Genomic DNA, 24,058 nt, shown 5'->3' on the forward strand with positions numbered 1-24,058 from the left:
TAATTCTGGCTCTGCATTCAGGAATTACACTGAATGATGCTTGGAGGACCTTATGAAATTCTGGGATTTGAACCCGGATAGGCCACATGCAAGGCAAACACTACCCACTGTACTATAACGGCTGCTATACGTGCCTTTTAAAATCACCAAAATGCATTCAAATTTTACTTGTATAAAAACAATTTTAAGAAGACAGCAAAGGAAGAGAGGTCTTCACTAGCAAATGATATTGATCTTATTACTGTCACAGTCACTGTCCTCCCGTTGTTCATTGATTTGCTCGAGCGGGCCCAGTAACGTCTCCATTGGAGACTTTGTTGTTACTGTGTTTGGCATATCGAATGCATCACGGGTAGCTTGCCAGGCTCTGCTGTGCAGGTGAGATACTCTCGGTAGCTTGCCAGGCTCTCTGAGAGGGGCGGAGGAATCGAACTCAGGTCTGTCATGTTGGCTGCATGTAAGGCAAATGCCCTACCACTGTGCTATCGCTCCCTTCGGCAGCACATATACTAAAATAGGAATGATACAGAGAAGATTAGCATGGCCCCTGCTCAAGGATGACACACAAATTCATGAAGATCTTATTACATCAGGTAGAAATATAGACTTCCTGTGTCAAAGGATGTCATTCATCAATTCTCCAGAACAAGGGAGAAGTATCTGCTCAAAATACTTAGATGCTGTAACTGTGACTCTGTGTCATGCCAGGCTCCAGGATGCTTTCCAGAACCTAGGACCAAGACTCACACACAGGTGAAGCCCCACAGAGCCAGGAAAACAGAATACTCTGACCTTGGTCTCCAGGCTCAGTGAACCCGGGAGCAGACTCCTTTGCCTGCTTCTAGCAGCCCAGCAGGCCTCCACTACCTTCACTACCTCCACTAACCAGTCAACACCATGCTCCAAGATGCTTTCCGGACTGCACAGCCGCATCATAAAACACATAATACAAGATTACCGCACTATATTTGATGGGGTTCAAATATGGTTTGAATCATGGGAATACTTGCAAGGATGCTTAGAGGCCACCCATAAAGCCTCTATCCTTCTCAGAGAACCTGGCAAGTTACCGAGAGTCTTTAGCCCACAGGGCAGAACCTGGCAATTTATCCGTGGTATATTCGATATGCCAAATCCAGTAAATACAATGGGTCTCATTCCCCTGACCATGAAATAGCCACCAATATGGCAGCGTTAAGAAGGATGAGGAAGGAGAAGCTGATAAAATCTCAAGGCCAAACTAGGCTGCCAAAACAAAGAAGGAAAAAAATGACTGTCTGTACTTTCAATGCATGTACACTGGCATTGAATGCATCCATCGAGGACTTGATGGTGTGAGCACAAAAGATCAAGTACAACATCATTGGTCTGACCGAGATGAGAAGGCATCAGTGATATCACGCCATTTTTGACACTGTAGAAGAACTGTTCCTTGCAAGTTGTCAAAAGAGGCATCAGTGGTGTCAGTGTCCTTGTCAATACAGACTTGGCCATAAACATTGATTCATTTGAAAGCCTAACAACCCAAATCAGATTATTACACTTGAATAGATGAGGCTCACTGCAGGCAGTTTCTATCTTCGTTGTCTACATGCCAAATTCCAATTATTATAGAGAAATTGAGAGGTTCTACATGGAGCTGGAGAAGTTCTAAAGAAGAGCACACCTTCTACAAGATCATTGTCGGTGATATTGATTCCAAGATAGGACTGAGAAGATCAGCTGAAGAACACACTGGGACCTATGGCCAAAATGGAACGAACAGGGTGAGAGACTATCTGAGTTCATCATGTTGACCAAGACCATCCATGGTAACTCACAATTTCAGAAGGCTGAATCTAAACGTTGGACATGGGAGTCTCCCAGTGGATGGTTCCACAATGAAATTTACTACATCATATTCAATCGACGGTCTTGCATGACCAATGTTGCTGTTGTCTCAAAATTCCACATGGGATTGGACTATCATCTCCTTGATGCAAAATTCTACTTCACAGAGTGGAGAGAAAGGGCTGCAGAGTAAAGAAGAGAACTCCCAGAATGACCAAGAACTGGGATCTCTGTGGCACTATGGTGGCAACATGGGAAGATGCTGTCATTGACAACATTGATGAGGAATACAATTGACTGGTTCAGCACCTCCATGATTGTGCGAGGAATGCCAAGAGAGAGATAACCACAAAAAGATTCCTGTCTTTGAAAACTCTCGAGCTCATTCGCCAAAGTGGCTTGGCGCAAGCCTCAGGCAACCACAAGCAAACAACTGAGCTTACATAACAGTGCAGATAAGCGATCAAGGAAGACCTCAAAGAGAGAAGAGCAGCAGTGCTGGTAGATGTGGCAGAAGCTGGGAAAAGCATTTGCAAAGCCTGCCTGTTCTTTGCCAACTACAAGACCAAGATGATTGCCCTCCAATGTCCTAATGGATCTATCACATCTTCCAGAAGGGCAATGGAGACAATTATCCACGACTTCTATTTGGATCTCTTCGATAGCTGTGTCCACCTGCACAAATAGCAAATTCCACAGGATGGATATGTCGTTCCTAACATTCCCCCTTCGAAAATCCAACATGCCATTTTATTGTTAAAGAAACAAACAGCACCCAGCCCAGACAAGGTCAGACCCAAGCACTTGAAGATCCTACCATCAGTACTCATCAATACACTGGTTCAGCTCTTCACCCACTACCTGTCTGAATGCAAGGTTCATCCCAATGGAAAACCAGCAGGACTATAGTACTGTACAAGTCGGGAGATATCCACGACATTGGCAACTATAGCCTGATCTGCCTGTTGTCTGTCTACAAACTGTTCACTCGAGTCATCGGAATAGGATTGGCAGAACACTAAATGAAGGACAACCATGTGAGCAAGTCAGTTTCTGAAATGATTCAGCACAAGTGACCATGTCCACATGATATCCAAGCTCACTGAGGTTTCTCGGGAGCTCAAGATGCCACTCTGTCTAAATTTCATTGATTTAAAGAAGGCTTTTGATTCTGTTGAGACTGAAGTGGTCATCAAAGCCCTAGCCAAACAGGGTTTTCAAACTCAATACATCAGGATCCTCCATGAGCTGTGTTGCAGAATCACTACCAGGATCTCACCATTCTACAGGGAGGTGATCATTGATGTCAAGAAAGGGGTTTGGCAGGGTAATACCATTTCACCGAAACTCTTCAGTGCCACCCTCAAGAACATCATGCGACAACTGGAATGGGAAAGAATGGAGTGAAGATAGACAGTCGGCAACTGCACCAACTCTGCTTCACTGATGACATCACTCTGATTATACCAAACATCAGCCAAGAGGCCCAAATGCTGACCGACTTCAACTGTGAGTGTGGAAAGGTCGGACTCCAGCTGAATCTCACGAAGACAATGTTTATGAGAAAGTCTCTTTCCTGACCTTCCATTCACTCTTAATGGAACAAACATCTCTGAACGCAACAATATGTGTATGTAGGTCGAGACCTCAACATGGCGGATGACCTTGCACCTGAATTGCACAGGAGGAAGAGAGCAGCTTGGAACGTTTTCAAGAGGTTCGAAGAAAAAGCTAAGAGGACAAAGAACCTCCAGTTCCAGGTACATCTTTTCGATTTCACTGTTCTTCCTGCATTAATATATGCCTCAGAGACCTGGGCCCTACAAAAACGGGATGAGAACTCTATTGGGGTCTCCCAAAGAGGAATGGAAAGAGCTATGCTTGGAGTATCATGTTTCACTCAAATGAGAGAAAGAATCCCGAGTTCTGACCTCTTTTGAGGATCAAGAATCAGTGACACTGTCTCATTTGCCAAGGTGTTGAAAATCAGATGGGCTGGGAACGTAATGAGATTTGGAGATGACCGCTGGACTAGAGCCATTACCAACTGGATTCCACAGGATGTCAAAAGATTGCGTGACTGCCCACCTATGAGATGGTCATACTTCTTCCTCAAGACCCTGAATGATCAGTCTGAGGCTGTTTGTGTTCCTAGAAAAAGCAGACCCCATTGGGTTACTAGCACGTGACAGGGATGAATGGAGACCTTACTGGTGTCCGCTTGAGCAAATTGATGAGTATGGGGATTTCAAGTGATCAAGTGTTGAAGAATGTCACTTTGACATCAATTCTTCAGAGCAAGGGAGAAGTATCTGCTAAAAATACTTAGGTGCCATTTCTGTGACTCTGTGTCCTTGCAATGTATCTTTAAATTTCTTGAGTGACTCTTTCCAACAGAAGGGGAATGTTTTGTTCAGTTGCTTTGTTCCTACAGGAGGCTTCTAGTAATTCCATGAAATCCAACACTGCAGTCTCTGGAATTCTCAACATTTGACTTTTATTTTAATTTCTATCTCTTCTTCTAGATTAGGAAAACATATACACAGATTCTTTTCATAATATTTTATATATAATGCTAATTTCATGATTACTTAAATGTGGTGAATTCATACATTTTCATGACCTAATGATATAGCTAGTATATGTTTTTGGAGACAGGATAATAGGGCAACAATAAATGAAACAATATTGGACAATGTCAGTCTGTGAACATTTTTTAATGTCAAGATGAAGTAGGACAGAGTCAGGAACAATGGCACACAATAAAAATATCGGATTTTTCATCCCCCAAAACAATAAATAATTCTTATTGAATAAACTCCACAGTGGATCATGTATAATCAATTGATAAGATATTCCAGATAGACTAAAAATTATCTCCTCCCTTTCATTAATAAGGAGGCTGCAGTACATGATTGATTATTGATGTGTCATGTTTCGATAAATGCTTTCTTACCCACTTAGAAGAAATTCTTTTGTAATAAAACATTGTTACTTGATCATTGTATAACTGAAACCCAAGCACAAAAATTTGTGAGTCTATAAGTATACTTCATGGTGTTTCACTAATAAAAAAAAAATGAAAAAAAAAAAACATTGTCTTCTACTGCTTCTATCAGTTTCATATTTCTGATTTTTTATCCGTGAGCCCTCTTCCAATTCACAGAAGCACTCTGCAGTTAGCATGATCCTGCTGGGCTTACTCATACTTGGATCGAGAAACAGGCTCTTTATAACCTTGTTGGATGTCTACTGCTTCAGGAACAGGACCTGACCTTGATGAGGTGACTTTATTTCAGTCAAGGACTGTCAGAAGGAATTCCTGATTCATTTATCTCATATGCAGCATCTGGGGAATTGATGACCACATCGTAGAGGGTAGGACCTGGCCACCACAGAGTCTACTTACTATGTAAGATTAGTTAATATTCCTGCTAATTGGGTTCTTACCTGAATATTTATTGGGATATAACCACATTATCAGTTACCTCAGTAAAGTCACTCAACCTTTATCTGAATGAAAAGCTTGAATTCATGATGAGGTCATTTCATCTATGAATTCTGTGTACTAAGGATTATCTTGCTGCAATGTTTCAAGCATTGATATTTAAAATAGAAGTACAACAATTGATGTCTTTTCTCTTGTCTTTGGTTGACAAACCTACCCCATTCCTTTTACTTCCTTTTATATCTTTTGTTTAAGCCTCTCATGGGTGACTTGGGTGAAAGGAGGTCACAGGCATCTTTGACAGTCTGAAATTTTCAGGAACAGTTCCAAAATTTAATTAAGTACTGATTGTCTTCTATGCACATGAGAGAGAGAGAAAAATCTTCAGAAATAACAGAATTAAGCATGCTCTATTTTGTAGCCTTGTAATGACCTCCAGCAAATGCTTGACCTAGTTCTGAGAGCCTGGAGTCCACTTGCATGAACACAAGGCCTTAAAAAGCTGATTCGCAAATCAAAGTCAAAAACTGACACCATCCATGGTAATAGAGCAGGGAGGGATTTCCTGTACTATTGGTAGAAAAAGACAAAATTTAAAATAGAATGAAAATTGCCTCCAGTCACTTAATTTGGAGGCAGCACAGGAGTTGTGCAGCATTTCATTCTGAAGTTACCTTAAATTAAAAGAAGTAATCTGTAACGGATTTTCTTATTATACTGATGGCATTGGGAACAGGTATCTCCTCTGCTATGTTAATGCCTAGGGGCAGCAACTTCTGCCTGCCCCCAAGATGTTAACTGCTAAGCAGTGCTCTGTGAAGGACTCAAAAAGTTGTGTCTATCTGACTTGCTTCCCTTCTGCTGCAAGTTAAGACTCATTGGTCAGCGGGAACTCTATTTTCTTTTTTTGTTTGTTTTTACAATTTTATATCAGAAGGGACTGGAGTCATAGCACAGTGCGTAGGGCGTTTGCCTTGTGTGCGGCCTACAGGGCCAACCTAAGTTCGATTCCTCCACCCCTCTCAGAGAGCCAGGCAAGTTACCGAAAATATCTTGCTCTCATGGCAACTCCTCGCAAGCTACCCGTGGTGTATTTGATATGCCAAACACAGTAACAAGTCTCAAAATGTTACTGAGCTGACTCAAACAAATTGATGAACAACAGGAGGACAGTGACAGTGACAGTGTATCAGAAGGTAAAACTCTTATCATGAGGCAAAGAAAAAACTTATGTCAAAGAATCTGTACTTAGAATTGATCTAAGTTTATTTCTTTATATAGTAGAAAACCGGGCTGGAGTGATAGCACAGCGGGTAAGGCATTTGCCTTGCAAGCAGCCAACATGGCCTACCCGAGTTGGATTACTCCACCCCTCTCGGAGAGCCTGGCAAGCAACCAAGAGTATCTTGCCCACACAGCAAAGCCTGGCAAGCTCCCGGTGATGTATTCGATATGCGAAACACAGTAACAGCAAAGTCTCATGATGGAGATGTTACTGGGCCCGCTCAAGAAAATTGATGAACAATGGGAGGACAGTGACATAGAAAACCGAGGCAGGATGATTTTTTTGCCTTGACAATTCCAGTATGTCACAAAGTACGTCCACAATAATTGTGACATACTTAATAGGAAAACTATATCTCTGCAATTATACAAATTTGAAAAATACTGTCTCTGCCAAGCCTGACTTGCAAAGTCATAATAAATATTAGTGAATTAAACAACCACTTGTTTCCATCTTTAAAAAAAATGAGTTTTCCAGTTATTTTTTCTAGCTTTGTTTGATTTATAGTCTCCCTGCCATTACACTTTCTCTGACAACATCTTAAAAAATTTCTACAAAATATATTGCACGCTCCTATTTTGGAAATGCTACTTCTGTGGGACTTACAGAGCATTGGCTGACCATAGGTAATTTCAGAGTTTTTCTTGCCAGTCTAAACTCCCTGTTCTCCTAGGAATCCTCTAACCACTTAGTAAATCTCAGCTTATGTGATTTCCCTTGTTTAATAGTGAAAACTCATTCCCCTAGAATTTCAATTTCTTCCCTTTTTCCTTTCCTTCCACTCATTTTCCCTCCCAGGCAAAATAGCATTTTCAAAGCACAGGACCATCAGGAACTTGGTATAATCTCTCAATTTGTCACAGACATCCTTTGGTATCCACTTTGATTTATTCATATAGACCCTCCACTAAATATTGATGGTAAGTAAAAACAAGTGGTGAACTAGAGACTTAAGGAGATGTGTTTCACAGAATGTATATAGTTAAGAACACAGTTGACTAGAGGCAGAGGAACCCCCGGGATAGGCACAGTGGTCTTGTAAAATGATTTTCATGACTCCTTGGGAAGTAGTACATGAAGTATGACATTTAGGCAACTTGCCTGGGATCCAGAATGACATCATAGTTCAAGAATCAGGTGTGGATGATGTATTCCCCTGGAAAAGATCACAGTCCATTTGACTACCTGTGTTATTTAGTCAAAAAGGTGCAAGAAAATCTCATTACTTTCATCCCACATCTAGTTTTTATCCCCCAAGGATGCTATTCAATTCTGAAAGCCCTTGAGAAGTTCCCCAAGGTACACTGTTTCTTGCTTTCACCACTTCCCCCACTTACAACATTTTCTTATTTTGGTTTTCTGAAAAGCTCTATAATAGCCTTTTACTGTAAATAGTGGCTACTACTCTCAAATTTACTTCTCCCTAAAGAAAGACACAAAAGCAACTCCAAGTGTGAAGTATAAGGAGGAGGTGGTAGCTATTGCACCACTAGGATTCATATGGCGTTATAAATTTCTATGAAAATAGGAATTACAGGGAATCTGCTTTTCTTTCAGCATGCTTGTTATATTACAGAGTATTCTATTTCTTTTCTTTACTGTAGAACAAAGGTGAAATAAAAACAGAGTCACCAATCTACTAGATTTCTCTTGGTAAGTACTGATAAATAGTTTTAAACATAGATAGAAAAGTATATATATATATATGTATGTGTGTGTGTGTGTGTAGCTTTACATACTCTAGAATCATTATGTATCAACTTTTTGTTAAGTGTAAATGTTGTTTTTGCATAACCCACATTAGTTTTTTTGGAAAAGTAAGTTTTGAACTTGTAAAAGCACCTACAAATAGAAAAAAATGAACAAATAAAATATTCAAATCATCTCAATAGAGTACTGTTTTTTTCTCCAATTATGATTGTGAGAAATTTCACTTCAAAGTGTTCTCTATGCAAGGAAAATTTAATAAAGATGCAAAATTGTCAAATGTATTTCTGAACTGCAAGTGACAAAAAAATCCAGCAGTAAGCAGAGAATTTCTTTATTTATATCATTTTCATCAATCAAATGATGTATTTTTACATACATTCAGGATTGCCTGTGTGTATAATAGTAGCACTGTAAGTTTATGTAGATAATAAGAGAATTGGCTGGTGTCACCAAGAAAGTTTTTCTGGCAAAAGTTGCATTTTAATATTTTATAGTGGTTGATATTGGAATGGTCTCTGGGTGGGAAAGGAGTTGAGGTGTTTCTAAGTTTTAGAACTAGCATTATCAGTGGTACAAAAATACCTAACCAGGGCTATTCTATAAGCATAGAACTGAGTAAAACCAATCAATGAAAAGTAATTAAAGAGAATACTAGAGATGCCCACTCTGGAAAGCCAACATTTCCAGGAGATGGTCTAAATTTTCTCCTGTGGTCCAGCAGTATGGCAGCTTGCTGATATGTCACAGCCCATTGTGAAATGTGAATAGTTTTCTTCTGCAAAAATTAATTGCTAGAGACTTTGACTTACATTGTTTTGTGTAAATTAAAGTTGATGCCATTATAATCATGTTTGATAGGCTTCTTAGTGCACCACGAAGACTTCCATTGCTCCTTGTTGACATTTATACATAGCTGAATCTACTTATTCAGTGCTGAAAAAAAGTGAGTAATATGCAATTCCATATCCATATCAGGCACCAGCATGGAGTTCAAAGATCTCGGTCTTAAAGACAATGAATTGGTCATCCATAGAATGATCTAGTAACAAAACATCACCAGAAAAATATCTACTTGTTTTACTGAAATATACTCTTGATCAAATTCCCCTGGTGCATATCAGAACCTGACATGACAGAAGGATATGTGTATATCTGTCATACATTAGGGTACATTATGTATCTAAGAATATTGTTTTGGGACCTCTGGAAATTAATGCCACGTAGAGTGGGAAGAATGCTTTGACACATATCTCATCACTAGTATTGGGCAGTAAGAAAAAAAATACTCTATTGTATGTAGAAATAGTGAAGCATAAGAACTAGATTAGATGCTGTGAGATATATGGAGGATTCTAGTACTTTTAAGATGTGATGTATCAGATGGAGAGGAAATGTCTTTCTCTCTGTGTGTCTATCTTTGATTCTCTGTTTCTCTAAATCTCTATGTGCCTGTTTCTGTTTCTATGTCTCTGTGTGTCTTACCAAAGCTGAAAATGTATTGTATGGGTCAATCTTATTTTTTTAAATTATTATGATATCATTGAATGTTAAGAAAGTTGGTGGACACAGAGCAATAAAACTTATTGTGTACTTACAATAAATTTGGTGACACATGAATATCACTCATCAGATATACTCGTACATGACTATGACTATCTCAAAATCAGCTCTATCTTGCATTGGCATTGTAATTTCAAGTGGGCAATATCTAGAGCAATGAGAAACCAATTCTATGAGAAATCTAATGGACAAATGTAGAAGAGATTTTTTTCTAGACCAGGAGTCCAACTTAAAATGGTGTGGTGTGATAGAGTTAGTATTGGAACTGAAATCAGGATATATTTTATTCTCTTATTTTTCCAATTATATTCCAAGTACTAGTGGATAAAATTCTTTGCTTTCTGAACCTGCTTCTTTCCATACTAAATGGTCCATGAGATGAGCACCCTGGTTTACAACTCCATTTCTTCTCTATCACCAATATTATTCTGATCATTCATCTACTAATAGAAATTCATTCTTCTCCAGAGCATGTAACATATACTTACCTAGATTTGCTCTATTCTTAGCTATGTCTTTGAAAATAACATTTTTTTCATTTTTTTTCTTTTTATTAGTGAAACACCATAGTGAAAGTACAGTTGTAGATTTACAATTGAAAATAACATTTTTTAAAGAATATCCTAAAATTATCACAATTATTACCGTAGAGAGACATACAAATAGAAAATAATTATGAAAATTTAGAGAACAATATTTTATAAAATTTTCTTGGTACTTATTCTTTGTTATCATTAAATTTAAGTTTCATGGCTCCTTTGCAGTTTCCCTAGGAGATATCAGTTAATTTTTTCCCTGGAAATACAGTGTCCTACCCAACCCTGTTCCCTCTAACATTGCTTTATTTTTCTGATCACACTCCCTATTTTTGCAGCTGAACTTGGCATAGAAGGATATTGTGTCCTCAGAGTCATTATGGACCACAGAATCTAAAGAAGAAAAGTGCTGCTTCTACAGGTAACCCAGGTTAAGCAGTTCCCTGTCACTTTTCATTCTAGCATTATGAAACATCAGGTCTCACACTGGACAGTTCTGCAATGGTTTGGGAGTAGTTACACAAATAGGCTGAATCAACCATCACTTCCATGATTCTTGGAATATCCTAAACTGAAATCATCTGCATGTGAACTAGGAAAAGAGACTAGGAGAAAGGGGAAAAAGGTGAATATACAGTTGTGTTTATGTAACTTTTTACTAACTATATAGTTAATGCAACTGTTAAGAAAGTGTGTTTGCAGAAGGGGAGAATAAAGAAATCATTGTAAACCTGGCTTTACAGTTTTACATAATTAAGAATAATCATCAGGGGCTTCATTATAGTATAGTAGGAATACTAACAATATTAATTTATTTACTGATTATATTAATATGAATTATTGAACAAGATTCATATTATAATCACCCATACATATAAAATATAGAACACAAATCTCATGATAAAATATTGAAAAGTTTTCAATATTATTATTTTTGAAAGTTGTTTTTAATTATTATTTTTTCTTCTCCTTTTCTCCTCTCACTTTTTACATGACTGGGGCTATTTTTTTTAACTATAAGATCATATATCTCTTTTACCATGTACTCAAATGGATTTCCATTTATGTGATGTGTGTAACATGCTTCTGTATGTTGGTTTAGTTGCTCAGAACTTCATACCTATGCAAATTTTCTACAGGAAGTTATTTTTCTCTCCTTGTTTGACTTGATGATGGCTGGTACTTAGTTAAGGAATGTAAAAGCTCATTAGAGTTTATTGTATGGTGTATCAGGGGAAGTGAAATTATAGAAGCAGGGGGCGTGGGGGGCAAGGCAATTGCTAGACCAGCACTGACACCAATAACATTTTATGAGGGTGAGTCAAAGCATCAGGGAGGCTGGAACCAAGTTTCTGCCCTTTTGAACCTATTATTGTAGATCATGACAGAGATGGAGGGAGGGCAAGCTTCATTCTCAGGCTGGGAGGGAGAAAGAATAAAGCTAGGGAGAGACAAACTCAAGGTATTTGAATCATCTGACAGTAGAGATAGGTAGGAATGTTAGGACAAACCACTAGGGGTGGAAAAATTTAGTAAGACTCAACACCTGATTAGCTAGAACAGTGGAGGCCACAGGACATGGCTTTAGTGGCAAAACATTGCCAGGAGATATTTCTATAGAAAGTTGACATTTTAACTTCTTCGTGTGATAACTAAAAGTGCACTGCTCTACTTGTAAGAGAAATATGATAACACTTGGATAAATAACACTTGAAAAAATGCATTGCACTTGATAGAGATCTAATGATAGCCATCTTACCAACTCTGATCTTGACATCTTGACAGTGAAAAGTGAGAATGGCATACTATTTATGAACCATAGTACTGTTGAAAATGTTATTTCATACTGACCACTTTCTTCAAATTCCCATGTGACTAATTTCTTTAGCAACTGTTTTTTTCACATTAGGAAAAACATCTATGCCCAAATTTAGCACTTTCTATGTAAGAGGCACCTACTATATCTTTGTATTACCCAGAGATATGGTAGTTCTAGAACACTTCTATCCCTCAGGTACCCTCAGCTATGCCAAGATTTAGAAGGTGAAACAATAGCTCTTTTAGCCAGTCAGAAATAGAACTAAATCAGTAAAATCTTCACCTGAGGCAACAGTTTCTAATGTATGTCTATATAGGTTCATCTCCTCTGGTGTCAGTACTCTATGCACTTTTCCAGCTAGATTTTTTAAAGCGTTTTTCATTCTCTACTATACATATATGCCTCTGTATCTTCTCAACAGCTTATTCTGGAACCTTCAATCCATCTGCATTGCTAGTTATAAAAAATATCCAAATTGCACCTTACAGCAAACTTTGGAGAGTATATGTTGTGCCACAGAAGGTGTCAAATTGTTAGCACTTACCCTCCACTTTCATCTCTGCACGCCTTGTGAGTAAATGGTCTAGCTGTGAGCAGCTTTGAGTTATGGCAGGTGGACTCTGGCAGGAGTGTGGAGGGTGAGAAGAGAAGGGATCTCTCTGACATGTCTTAGAGAAGCCTCCTATCCTATGTCAAAGGATAATACCTTGGGTAGGAGTGAAAGTGAGCGTATAGAAACAGTTGCAATTGAATTGACATTCCTCTCTGCTCTCTGTGTGGTCATTTGTGTCAGCCCTATGTGTGGTCACTGTGAGGCTATTTGATCAGCAGGAAAATGGGGTGACATGGAGTAGTCTTGTGCAAAATAAAATTCAGCCTCAGGAAAGATTTTATAACTGTGTAGAAGAGGTTGTATGTAAAGGAAGTGGTGAGATTAAGCTGATTCCAAGGCCCTAAGGTCTAGATTGTTTTGTCTCTGAGTGTTTACACTGAGTTTGATCTGTCTTCTGGAGACAGAGGAGGGCTGGCCTCCTCTGCTGATGCTAAGAGGTGTTCACACCCCAGGTATTTCCTCCTGGGTAGGAGGCAGCAGGTGCAATGCACATACACAGGACAACATCTTCCCCTTGGGCATCAGACTCCTACTCTCTCCTCTCAGTGGCTTGAACCCTTTGTGCTGAGCATGTGCCTGAAGGAAGGTTCCCACAAAGAAAACCCAGAAAACAAAATCCAGCAGTTGAAGAGCACTCCTTCAGAAAACTGACTGCTACCCAATGTCCTCAGGCTGTCTTCTCTTCTGGCTACTTTCCATGCAGGGGAACATGTGACAACAAGATCTATCCTTTTTGCGAAGCTCTCTCTGACCTTTATTTTAAGTATCTTGTGACATGTGTACATGTGTTTTTATTGCAAACTGCCTCGAATCCATTTGGATATGGATGCTATACAAATTATAAATAAATAAATACATGATAAAGAGAGACTCTCTTCCCTGCCAGCTCTTTGCTTAAAAAGCAGCAAGTTTGCACTTGTGTGACTCTGCGTTTGCTGGGCCCCATGCCGGCAGCCAACAGGAGCGAAAACAAAATCTGTCCCTTTCAGCACCACACATTCCTCTCCTGTGCCTAGGGGAAGAGGTGGCAATATCATTTGCCAATCAGGAATCAAATAGCCTTCCCTTTACTGAATTCAACGTCCTTAGTGACATTCCATCCCCCCCATTTTATAGAGTCCGGCTGGTAAATGAAATAGCCACAGCATTTACTACTAGGAATAGAATATTTCCCATCTCATTCCACCCCTATCCAGTCACATAATCTACTCTCTAGTTCTGTCCCTCTTCCTATCCCAACTTGCTTGTCTCATAGCAAATGCTGTGGGATCCTCTGTAGTATATCACACATACACACTTTTTCTACCTGTGTATGTCTCTCAATTTACTTTGATAAAATCTGGGCTTTTCTTGAACTATTTCTGAAAAAGTTTCTGCATATTGTTCTGATAATTCCTTTATTCATTTCTTGATTACTCCTTAGCCTGTCTTAATTTCTTTTGTAAATGATTTTTCTGCTGCGAACTCTAAACTCTCGTCTTCTTTTCATTTGGGGCAGACAACATTGGATGCACTTAATATGCTGTTAAAATCACTCTGGTTGATTCTTCTCCTTTTATTTTGATTTCCATTTCTCATCTTTCTGTTTCAGATGTTGTCTTCTTCCTCTTTTCTGTGTATTGATCTTCAGCTTTGCCATGGACTTCAGTCATTCTCTTATACTACAGTTCTAACCACTATCTTTTTTAGGATTTTCATTTTCCATGACTTCATTTACTCCTCCACAAGTTTTGCCCTCACTTTTATATTTGCAATGCCTTAATGAAATAGATACACTCATCTTACTGTGTTACTTTGTCTTGAGCAGTAGGGCGTTTGCCTTGCATGCAGCCCACATGGCCGACCCCAGTTCGATTCCTCCGCCCCTCTCGGAGAGCCCGGCAAGCTACCGAGAGTATCTCGCCCACACAGCAGGGCCTGGCAAGCTCCCCGTGACGTACTCGATATGCCAAACACAGTAACAACAAAGTCTCCAATGGTGATGTTACTGGGCCCGCTCAAGCAAATCGATGATCAACGGGAGGGCCTTTACTTTTTTACTTTTTACTATCCCTTTGGAAGGAGTCCAAAGATGTTAAAACATCTCTTCTTTCTTCAATATCCTCACACCATTACCATGTCAGTCTAGAACCATCACCACAAAGAAGATTATTCCTTAATGTTTCCTGACAGATTCAAGTGATTTATTTAACCATCTTACTGACATTCTATGAAATGTTTCCTTGCCTTTATTCTTTATTTGCCCCCCATGCTATTCTTTAGATGATACTAACTCTAAACCTGTTTTCTTTTTCTACGTCATTTGCTGTTTCTTTGAGATTTTTTGCTTTTTTCCCAAGGATAAATTGAATTCCAGTGATCTACTTGTCAGTTCAACTCCTAATCTATTATTATTTTAGATTGTCTTTTCTCCTTCTTTCTGCCATACCAAAACAACTTATTTGCCAGTTCCTGAAATATCAACAGCTCTTTTAGGTTCCCTTTTCGTATTTCTCATATCTTATAATTTAATACAGTTTTGTTAGTTATAATTCACCTTTGTCTCTTATATTTTTGTCCTTTCTGTGCTCACTGTCAACCCACTGAAGATACAATACCTTCCACAAAGCATTCTACTAAATGTTAAAAATATTTAGAATGTAAACATTATTGACACCTGAGCCCAGAATATAAGGATGTTTCTATTCTCTACTATTTCTATTATTACTTTACTAGGCATATATAAATTATAGCAAAGGCAAGTATTTATTTCAAATGATAAATTTTTGTGTGTCAAATATGATATATTTAGTTTTGTGTGATTTTATGACAAAATGATACTGTGCTGTCTTACTTAATTTAGTTGGAGAAAGAGTGCAACTTTCATCAAAAGTATCTTGGGGCATGTAAAGATTAGAGACTGAACCAATATGACAGGAAACAAAGAAACAGGAGCAATTTTATTGAGGATTATAAGAAAAAGAACCATAATGGAGTTCATTTAAACATTGCTTGTAAGCATCAAATTTCATGTTGCTTTCATGTTTGGAATTCCATTTTAACATTTTACTATAAAAAAAACAGAGGAGTAAATGAATTAGAACAGACATTAAGAACTTGCCTTGAATGTGCCTGATACCAGTTTAATTCCTGGCACTACATATTGTCCTCTAAAATTGCCAGGAATGTTCACCATGCAAAAAGCCAGGAGGAAGCCCTGAGCATATTTCTGGGTGTGGCCTCAAATATTGCCACCCATCTTTTATCAAAAGATTTAACAAAAAGAGGAGGGAGAAAATTCATAAAAATTCAAAATAATATTTGGTGCAGAATAAAAAACAAGTTTCCCTTTTATGAAATATGCTTTTGTATAATGCTTACTTTATATGCTAATTTTATTCATTCCTATGTAACATTACAGAGAATTATACTGATGAATGGAAGAAAGTAAATTGTTATACATCTTAATGCATATTATATATTGCATTTTATATATATTATGACATAACACATATGCATATTATAAATTGCATTACATATATATATAATGACACATAGTATGTTTTATATTTGTGTGTGTGTATTTACACATATATTCAGTTTATTTATTCTTTTTTCCTTTGTTTAAAACTTATTATTTTTTTTTATTTTTGGAGTCACCATGAGATGCACAATTACAAAGCTGTTCATGATCGAGTTTCAGTTATACAATGTTCTAATGACTATCCCTAAGTTGTATCCTTTTTCAACCACCAATGACCCCAGTTTCCCTCCTCCTGCCACTTCTCCTCCTCCTCCAGCCTGCCTCTATGAAAGGCACTTTGCCTCTCTCTCTCTCTCTCTCCCTCCCTCTCTCTCACTCTCGCTCTCTTTCTCACCTTGCTCCTCTCTCCTTGGCATTATGGTTTGCAATACAGATACTGGAAAGTTAACATGTTTGTTATTTTACCTGCTTTCAGCACAGAGTTCTTACCTAGAGTGAGTACTACCGACTATCTTTATTGTAGTTGTCCCTTCTCTACATCAACTGTCTTTTTTCCAGATACTTGAAGCAGGTTTCCGACTGTGGACCAATCCTTCTGGCCCTTGTTAATACTGTTGTTGGATATTAGTCTCAGTTATGTTTATTTATATCCCACAAAGGAGTGAGATCATTCTATGTATCTCTCTCTCTCCTTCTGACTCATTTTACTCAGCATGATTCTCTCCATGTTCATCCATTTATAAGCAAATTTTATTACTTCATTCTTCCTAACTGTTGCACAGTGTTCCATTGTATAGAGGAACCATAGTTTCTTTAACCAGTTATCTGTTCTCAGACATATAGTTTGTTGTTTCCAAATTCTGTATATTGCGAATAATTCTACAGCACACATAAAAGTGTAAATGTCATTTCTGCAGTATTCTTGGGCCCATGAAGTATATTCCCAGAAGTAGTATTCCTGGGTCATATAAAAACTCAATTTCTAGCTCTTTGAAGAATGCACATATTGTTCTCCAGAATGGCTAGATCAGTTGGCATTCCCACCAACAATGAAAGAGAGACCCTTTTTCCCTCACATCCATGACAACACTGGATGCTCCTGTTCTTTTTGTTGTGTGCCAATCTCTGTGATATGTATCATGTTTCATTATTTTGATTTTAATCTCCCTGGTAATTAGGAATGTAGATCTTTTTTTCATGTGTCTTTTGGCCATTTGTATTTCTTCTTTGAAGAAGTTCCTGTTCATTTCTCATCCCCATTTTTTATAGGGTTGAAAGTCTTTTTTATTGTAAAATTCTGCCAGTGCCTTATACGTCTTCTACATTAACTCCTTATGAGATCAGTATTGTGTAAATACTTTTTCCTAGTTTGGGGGCTGTGTTTGCATCTTGGTCATTGTTTCTTTTGAAGTACAGAAGTAGTCCCATTTTAACTTAAAGTAATCTCATTTGTTTAATTTTGCTTCCACTTGCTTGGTCAGTGTTGTTTTATCTTTGAAGATGCCTTTAGCTTCAATGTCATGGAAGGTTATGCTGATATTTTCCTCCATGAACCTTATTGATTTATGTCTGATACTGTGGCCTTTAATCCATTTTGATCTGATTTCTGTGCATGGTGTTAGAAAGAGGTCTGGGTTCTTCTTCCCTTTTTTTGTCTTGTAACTTCTCAGTTTTCTCCGACCCATTCACTGAAAAAGTTTTCTTTTTAGTTTTACTTCATATTTATTGCTCTTTTATTGATGATTAGGTGATCATATATTTGAGGGTCAGTTTCAGGATATCCAACTCTCTTCCACTGATCTAAGGATCTGTCTTTATTTCAAAACCATGCTGCTTTAAAGTAAAAAGTAAAGTAAAGGCCCTACCGTTGATCATCGATTTGCTCGACCGGGCCCAGTAACGTCTCCATTGGAGACTTTGTTGTTACTGTGTCTGGCATATCGAATACGTCACGGGGAGCTTGCCAGGCTCCGCTGTGCGGGCGAGATACTCTCGGTAGCTTGCCAGGCTCTCCGAGAGGGGTGGAGGAATCAAACTCGGGTCGGCCATGTTGGCTGCGTGCAAGGCAAATGCCCTACCGCTGTTCTATCGCTCCAGCCCATGCTGCTTTAATTATTTAATGCTGCTTTAATTATTACTATTTTGTAGTAAAGTTTTAAGATGTGGAAGGTGCTTCACACCTTTACATCAAGGATTGCTTTAGCTATTCATTGGGGTTCGTTTTTCCATATGAATTTCAGGTGCATTAGACATATTTGAAAAATATCATAGATATACTCATAGAGACTGCATTGAATCTGTATGATGCTTTGGAGAGTATTGTCATTTTGACAATGTTGATTCTCCCAACCCATGAGCAGAGAATGTGTTTCCTTTCATTTCCTGTTTTGTTTCTTTGAGTAGTGTTTTGTAGTTCCCTTTGTGTAAGTCCTTCACTTCTTTAGTTAAACTGATTCCAAGGTCCTTGATTTTCTGAGGCATGGTTGTGAATGGTATTGTTTTTCTAATATTTCTCTCTTCTCTCCCATTATTTGTATATAGAAAAGTCAGGGACATCTAGGTATTGATTGTGTAATCTGTCACTCTACTATACAAACCTGTTGTTTCTAGGGGCCTTTTTGTAGTCTTTAGGATCCTTTAAGTGTAGTATCATGCCATCTGCAAATAATGAGAGCTTGATTTCTTCCTTTCCTATCTGGATGCCTTTGATGTCTTTTTCTTGCCTAATTGCTATAGCAAGTACTTTCTGTACTATATTGAGTAGAAGTGACAAGAGTTGGCAACCTTATCTTGTGTCCAATCTTAGAGGGGAGACTTTTAGTTTTTTCCCATTGAGGTTGATGCTTACTATGGGCTTGTGAAAGATGGCTTTGACTATATTGACGAAAGTTCCTTCAGCTATCATTTTATTGAGAGTTTATATCATGAAAAGGTGCTGGATCTTGTCAAATGATTTTTGAGCATCTAGTATATGATCATATGATTTTTTTTCCTTTTTTTATTGAAACAGTGTGTTATTTTGACTTGTGAATATTAAGCCATCCTTGCATCACCAGGATGAATCCTACTTGGTCATGGTCTATGCTCTTTATAATGAATTGTTAGATTCTATTTGGTAGTATTTTGTTGAGGAACTTTGTTTCTGTGATCATCAAGGATATTGGTAATTTCCTCTGTCTGTGTTTGTGTGTGTGTGTGAATGTATGTGGTGTACCTGTTTGATTTGGTTACAAGGGTGGAATTTGCCTCATAGAAACTATTTGGAAGTGTTTCTGATTCGTCAATTTCCTGGTAAAGCTTGAAGAGGATTGGCAGTCCTCTTTTTTATTATATTTACTTATTTTTAATTGAATCACTGTGAGATACAGTTACAAAGTTTTCATGATTGAGCTTCAGTCATAAAATGAATACACCCATCTTTCCATCATTGTACATTTACACTACCAATGTACCAAGTATCTCTCCTGCCACTCCACCTGACTGCCCACCCAGTCTCTCTGGCAGACATTTTCCTTTTTACTCTCTCTCTCTCTCTCTCTCTCTCTCTCTCTATCTATCTCTCTATTTGTGGGATACTATGGTTTGTAATTCAAATACAGAGAGGCCATTATGTCTGGTCCTTTATATACTTTAAACACACATCTCCCAACCCGAGCGATGCCTCCAACCATCACTGACTTAGTAATCCTTTCTCTATTCCAGCTACCTTCTCCCCCCAGCTCATGAGGTAGGCTCCCAACCATGGTGCAATCTTCCTGGTCTTTGTTTCTACTGTCTTTGAGTAGTAGTCGGATATTATGTTATTTTATATTCCACAAATGAGTGCAGTCATTCTATGCCTGTTCTTCTCTTTCTGACTCATTTTACTTAGCATGATACTCTCCATGTTCATACACTTATAGGCAAATTTCATGATTTCATCTTTTATAACAACTGTATAATATTCCATTGTGTAGATGTACCATAGTTTTGGGGGACACTTTTGATTACCATTTCAAGTTTCATTATAGAAATAGCTCTGTTCAGATATTCAAAATTTTGGTTCAGCCTTTGGAGGTTATACAAATCCAGGAATTTATCCATTTATTCAAGTTTCTCTTGTTTTGTGCCATAAAGGTTTTTTAAGTAGTATCTCATGGCCCTATATATTTCTGTAGTTTCTGTTGTAATGTCCCCTTTGCATTTTTATTTGGTTTATTAGGATTCCCTCTCTCTGTTTCTTTCCCTTCCTGAGACTGTTTTGAGTCTTGCTAGTGGTTTATCCATCTTGTTTATTTTCTCAAAGAACCAGCTCCTAAATTATTTGATCTTTTGGACTGGTTTTTTTTTTGATTCCAGCCCATTTCTTACCTCAAATATTTATTTGCTGAGCTTTAGTTTAGTTATCAAAAGGTGATGAAGTGGCATTGAAATCTCCAACTACTATTGTGTTGCTATCAATTCTTTCTTCAAGTCTATTAGCATTTAAGTATTTTTCTGGTCCCTCATTAGGTGCATATACATTTAGAAGTGTTAGATCTTCCTAACATGCCAATCTTCTGATTATTAAAAAATGACCTTCACTGTCTCTTATAACTTTCCTCAGCCTGAAGTCTATGTGGTCTGATACTGCTCAGGTCACAGGTTGTTATTTGCTTGGAAAATTGTTTTACAGCCTATCACCTTAAGCTCATGTTTGCTTTGAGTGTTCACATGTGCTTCTTGCAGGCAGCAGAATGTTGGATCCAATTTTCTAATCCATCTTGGCATTTTGTGCTTCTTGATTTGTGCATTTAGTCCATTGACATTGAGAGAGATAACTTTGATGGGGAATTGTGCTATCTTTGTGTAAGAGTTTGTTGTATTGGGGGGGGATTATCTTAAAGTAGCCCATTTAGTTCTTGTAACAATGGTTTTGAGTCTATGAAGTTCTTGAGTTATTCTTTATCTTGAAACTGTGTATTATTCTTTCAAATCTGAATGTCTATCTGAATAATGTATCCTTGGTGAGATGTTCATTTCTTTGAGTTTGTTCACTATATTCTACCACTATCTTCGGAACCAGGGGGTCTTATCAGATAAGTCTGCAATGAATTTCAGAGATGCTCTTTCATAACAAGTTTCCTTCTTTGATCTTGCTACTTTCACTATTCTGTTTTTTTTTTTTTCACACAGATTAGGATGTCTATTGAGGTGTTTTTACTTGGATTTCCTTAAATTGATACCTTTTAGGCCTCCTGGATTTGGTGTATGCAATCTTCAGCTTGAGAAACTTCTCAGCAATGATAGTTTTGACAGTTGCTTCTTCATCAGAGTTTTCTTCCTGCCCTTCTGGTATTCTAATGATTCTTATGTTGTTCTTCTTGGCTTTATCCTGATTTTCTCTTGTCATCTGTTGGTTTATTTTGAGGGCCTTTTCCATCTTCTGCCATAATTTGGAGATTCTCTGCACCTTGTCTTGGAGCTCACCAATTCTGTCCTTAGCAACTGTTACTCTGCTGCTGCAACCTTCTAGTGAGTTTTCCACTTCACATACTAGGTTTTTTAGATCTGTCATTTGTGTTTGTATTTTTGCTTACATTTTTCTCACTTTCTTGGGGCATATGCTTATATTTTATTGGTAGTATGTCCGACTGTTTCTTACCAGTTCCATTATAAATTCCTTATCAGAGAGGTTATATAGCTCATTATTATTCATCGGGTCACCTGAGCTAGGTTCAGCACTCACTAATCCTGGTGGTTTACTGTGTTGCTTACCATTGTGATTTTTGGTGTTTGGATTCTTGTGCTCAATATTGCTTTTGTGTTTGGGGGATGTTGATTGGAGTAGGGGCAGATGGACCATATTGGCTTAATGTGGTTAGGTGGTTGAACTGCCCTAGTGGGTTCTTAATAAGAGGCTAATTTGTGGTTCTAATGGGGAAAATTAATTAGCAGCCATGTTCCATGACATCTAACCTTGGTAATCCAAAATTTACAACCTTGTAGATTGTATCAGAGGTCAGGGGTCAGGTATTGCTGACTGCCTGAGGCCCAGGCCCCTGCATAGTCCTCAGCCTGCTCGGGAGACCTATTCTTTTTTTTTTTTTTGCTTTCTTGGTCCTACCCAGCTATGCACAGGGGTTACTCCTGGCTCTGCACTCAAGAATTACTCCTGGTGGTGCTCAGGAAACCATATGGGATGCTGGGGAATCAACCCATGTTGGCAGCTTGCAAGGCAAATGCCCTACCTGCTATACTATCACTCCAGCCCCAGGAGACTTATTCTTTAGGGGCTAGAATTAGGCAGAAACTTGGTGGGTAAAAATAAAAATAAGATACTAAGAAATAATAAGTACTGTTTCTCTCCTCTTTTAAGATATATTTTACTATGGAAAAACATATATATTCTAAAATTTGCCATTTTAACCATTCTGAAGTGTACAACTGATTAAAATTATGTTCAGTAATATTGTGAAATAACCACAATATTTGTAATATTTCTCTCAGTCTAAACAGAAATTTTAAGTCATTAGACAACACCCTCAACCCCGTTCTCTGATAACTTTTAATCCATGTTCATCCTTTCTGAATCTTTCTTATTTAGATATTTAAATAATTGATGTTATATGAGTAAAAGTGATATAATATTAGAGTATATTTTCAAGATTTAGTTACATAATGTTATGTTCTTAAGCTCCATTCATTTTTATGATTGAATAATATTCTACTCTATGTGTATGCTATATTTTGTTAATGCATTGAGGTTCAGCTGGATGTTGAATATCTTTGTGTTATTATAAAAATACTTCTAAAAACATTGGGATGCAAGTGTTTGTCTCAGTCCTGTGTTTGAATTCTTTTCAGTGCGTGCCTTGGAGTAGAAATGCTGGGTCATATGGTAATTTTATATTTAGTTTTTCTTTTTGAGGAATGAACTGACAAAACAACTGTTTTCTATAGTGATTAAAAATGTTATATTTCAAAAAATGTTACATTTATATTATCAATGTATGATGAAAATTTCTTCACATTCTATCACTTGTTGCTTTTTATATTTAATCGCATTCACTCTAAAGGCAAGATATAGTACATAATTTTGGTTTTCATTTTCATTTTTCTAGTGACAAATGAAGTTAAGCATCTTTATATGTGACTAGCTCATTGTTTATCATATTTTGGAGAAGCATCTAGTTTATTTTTTTGTATTTTGATTTTAGCTATTTACATTTTTATTGTTTTATTGCAGGTTATTTATTATTCTGGGTACTATAAGAACTCTATTCTTTCCTTTGTGGGGGGAGATTGGGCCACACCCAATGATGTTCAGGACTCACTCCTTTCTCTGACCTCAGGGATCCTGAGGGAGCTGGGGGAACCATATGCACAATTCTAGGGATCAATTCCAGGTCTGTTTAATGCAAAGTAATTAACTTATCTGCTGTATTGTCTCTTCAGTTGTGAATTTTTAACAGATAGAAGTTTTACAAATAGTTTCTCTCCTTCTGTAAGCCTGCTATTTGTTCTGTTAGTTTTTAATTTTGATAAAGTCTGATTTGTTTTTCCTTTTGCTTCTCAAACTTTTGGGTTTGTAGCTAACAATTCTCAGCCAAATCAAAGATCACAAATATCTTATATCTATGTTTTCTATTGAACTTTACAGTTTTAAATTTTATATTTAAATAATTGAACCATTTTGACTTGACTTTTATACATTATTTGCATTAATATTTCAACATAATTCATTTGGTCATAGTTATATATATATATTACTGTACTCTAAATTCTACTTCATGTGATTATGTTGAGTCTTATCCAATACCAAATTGCTGGGTT

The 24,058-nt window shown here is 37.6% G+C and overlaps 1 non-coding gene across 1 annotated transcript; it reads left to right on the forward strand.

Annotated features, from left to right (window-relative positions):
* Positions 1 to 487: 487 nt before the first annotated feature.
* On the forward strand, positions 488 to 592 carry LOC130038041 (U6 spliceosomal RNA). Its single transcript, XR_008794589.1, has one exon. It is a non-coding gene; the product is annotated as a U6 spliceosomal RNA (small nuclear RNA).
* The last annotated feature ends 23,466 nt before the right edge of the window (positions 593 to 24,058 follow it).

The sequence above is a fragment of the Sorex fumeus genome, unplaced genomic scaffold (genome assembly GCF_029834395.1).
Source record: "Sorex fumeus unplaced genomic scaffold, SorFum_2.1 ptg000006l, whole genome shotgun sequence".
NCBI lineage: Eukaryota > Metazoa > Chordata > Mammalia > Eulipotyphla > Soricidae > Sorex > Sorex fumeus.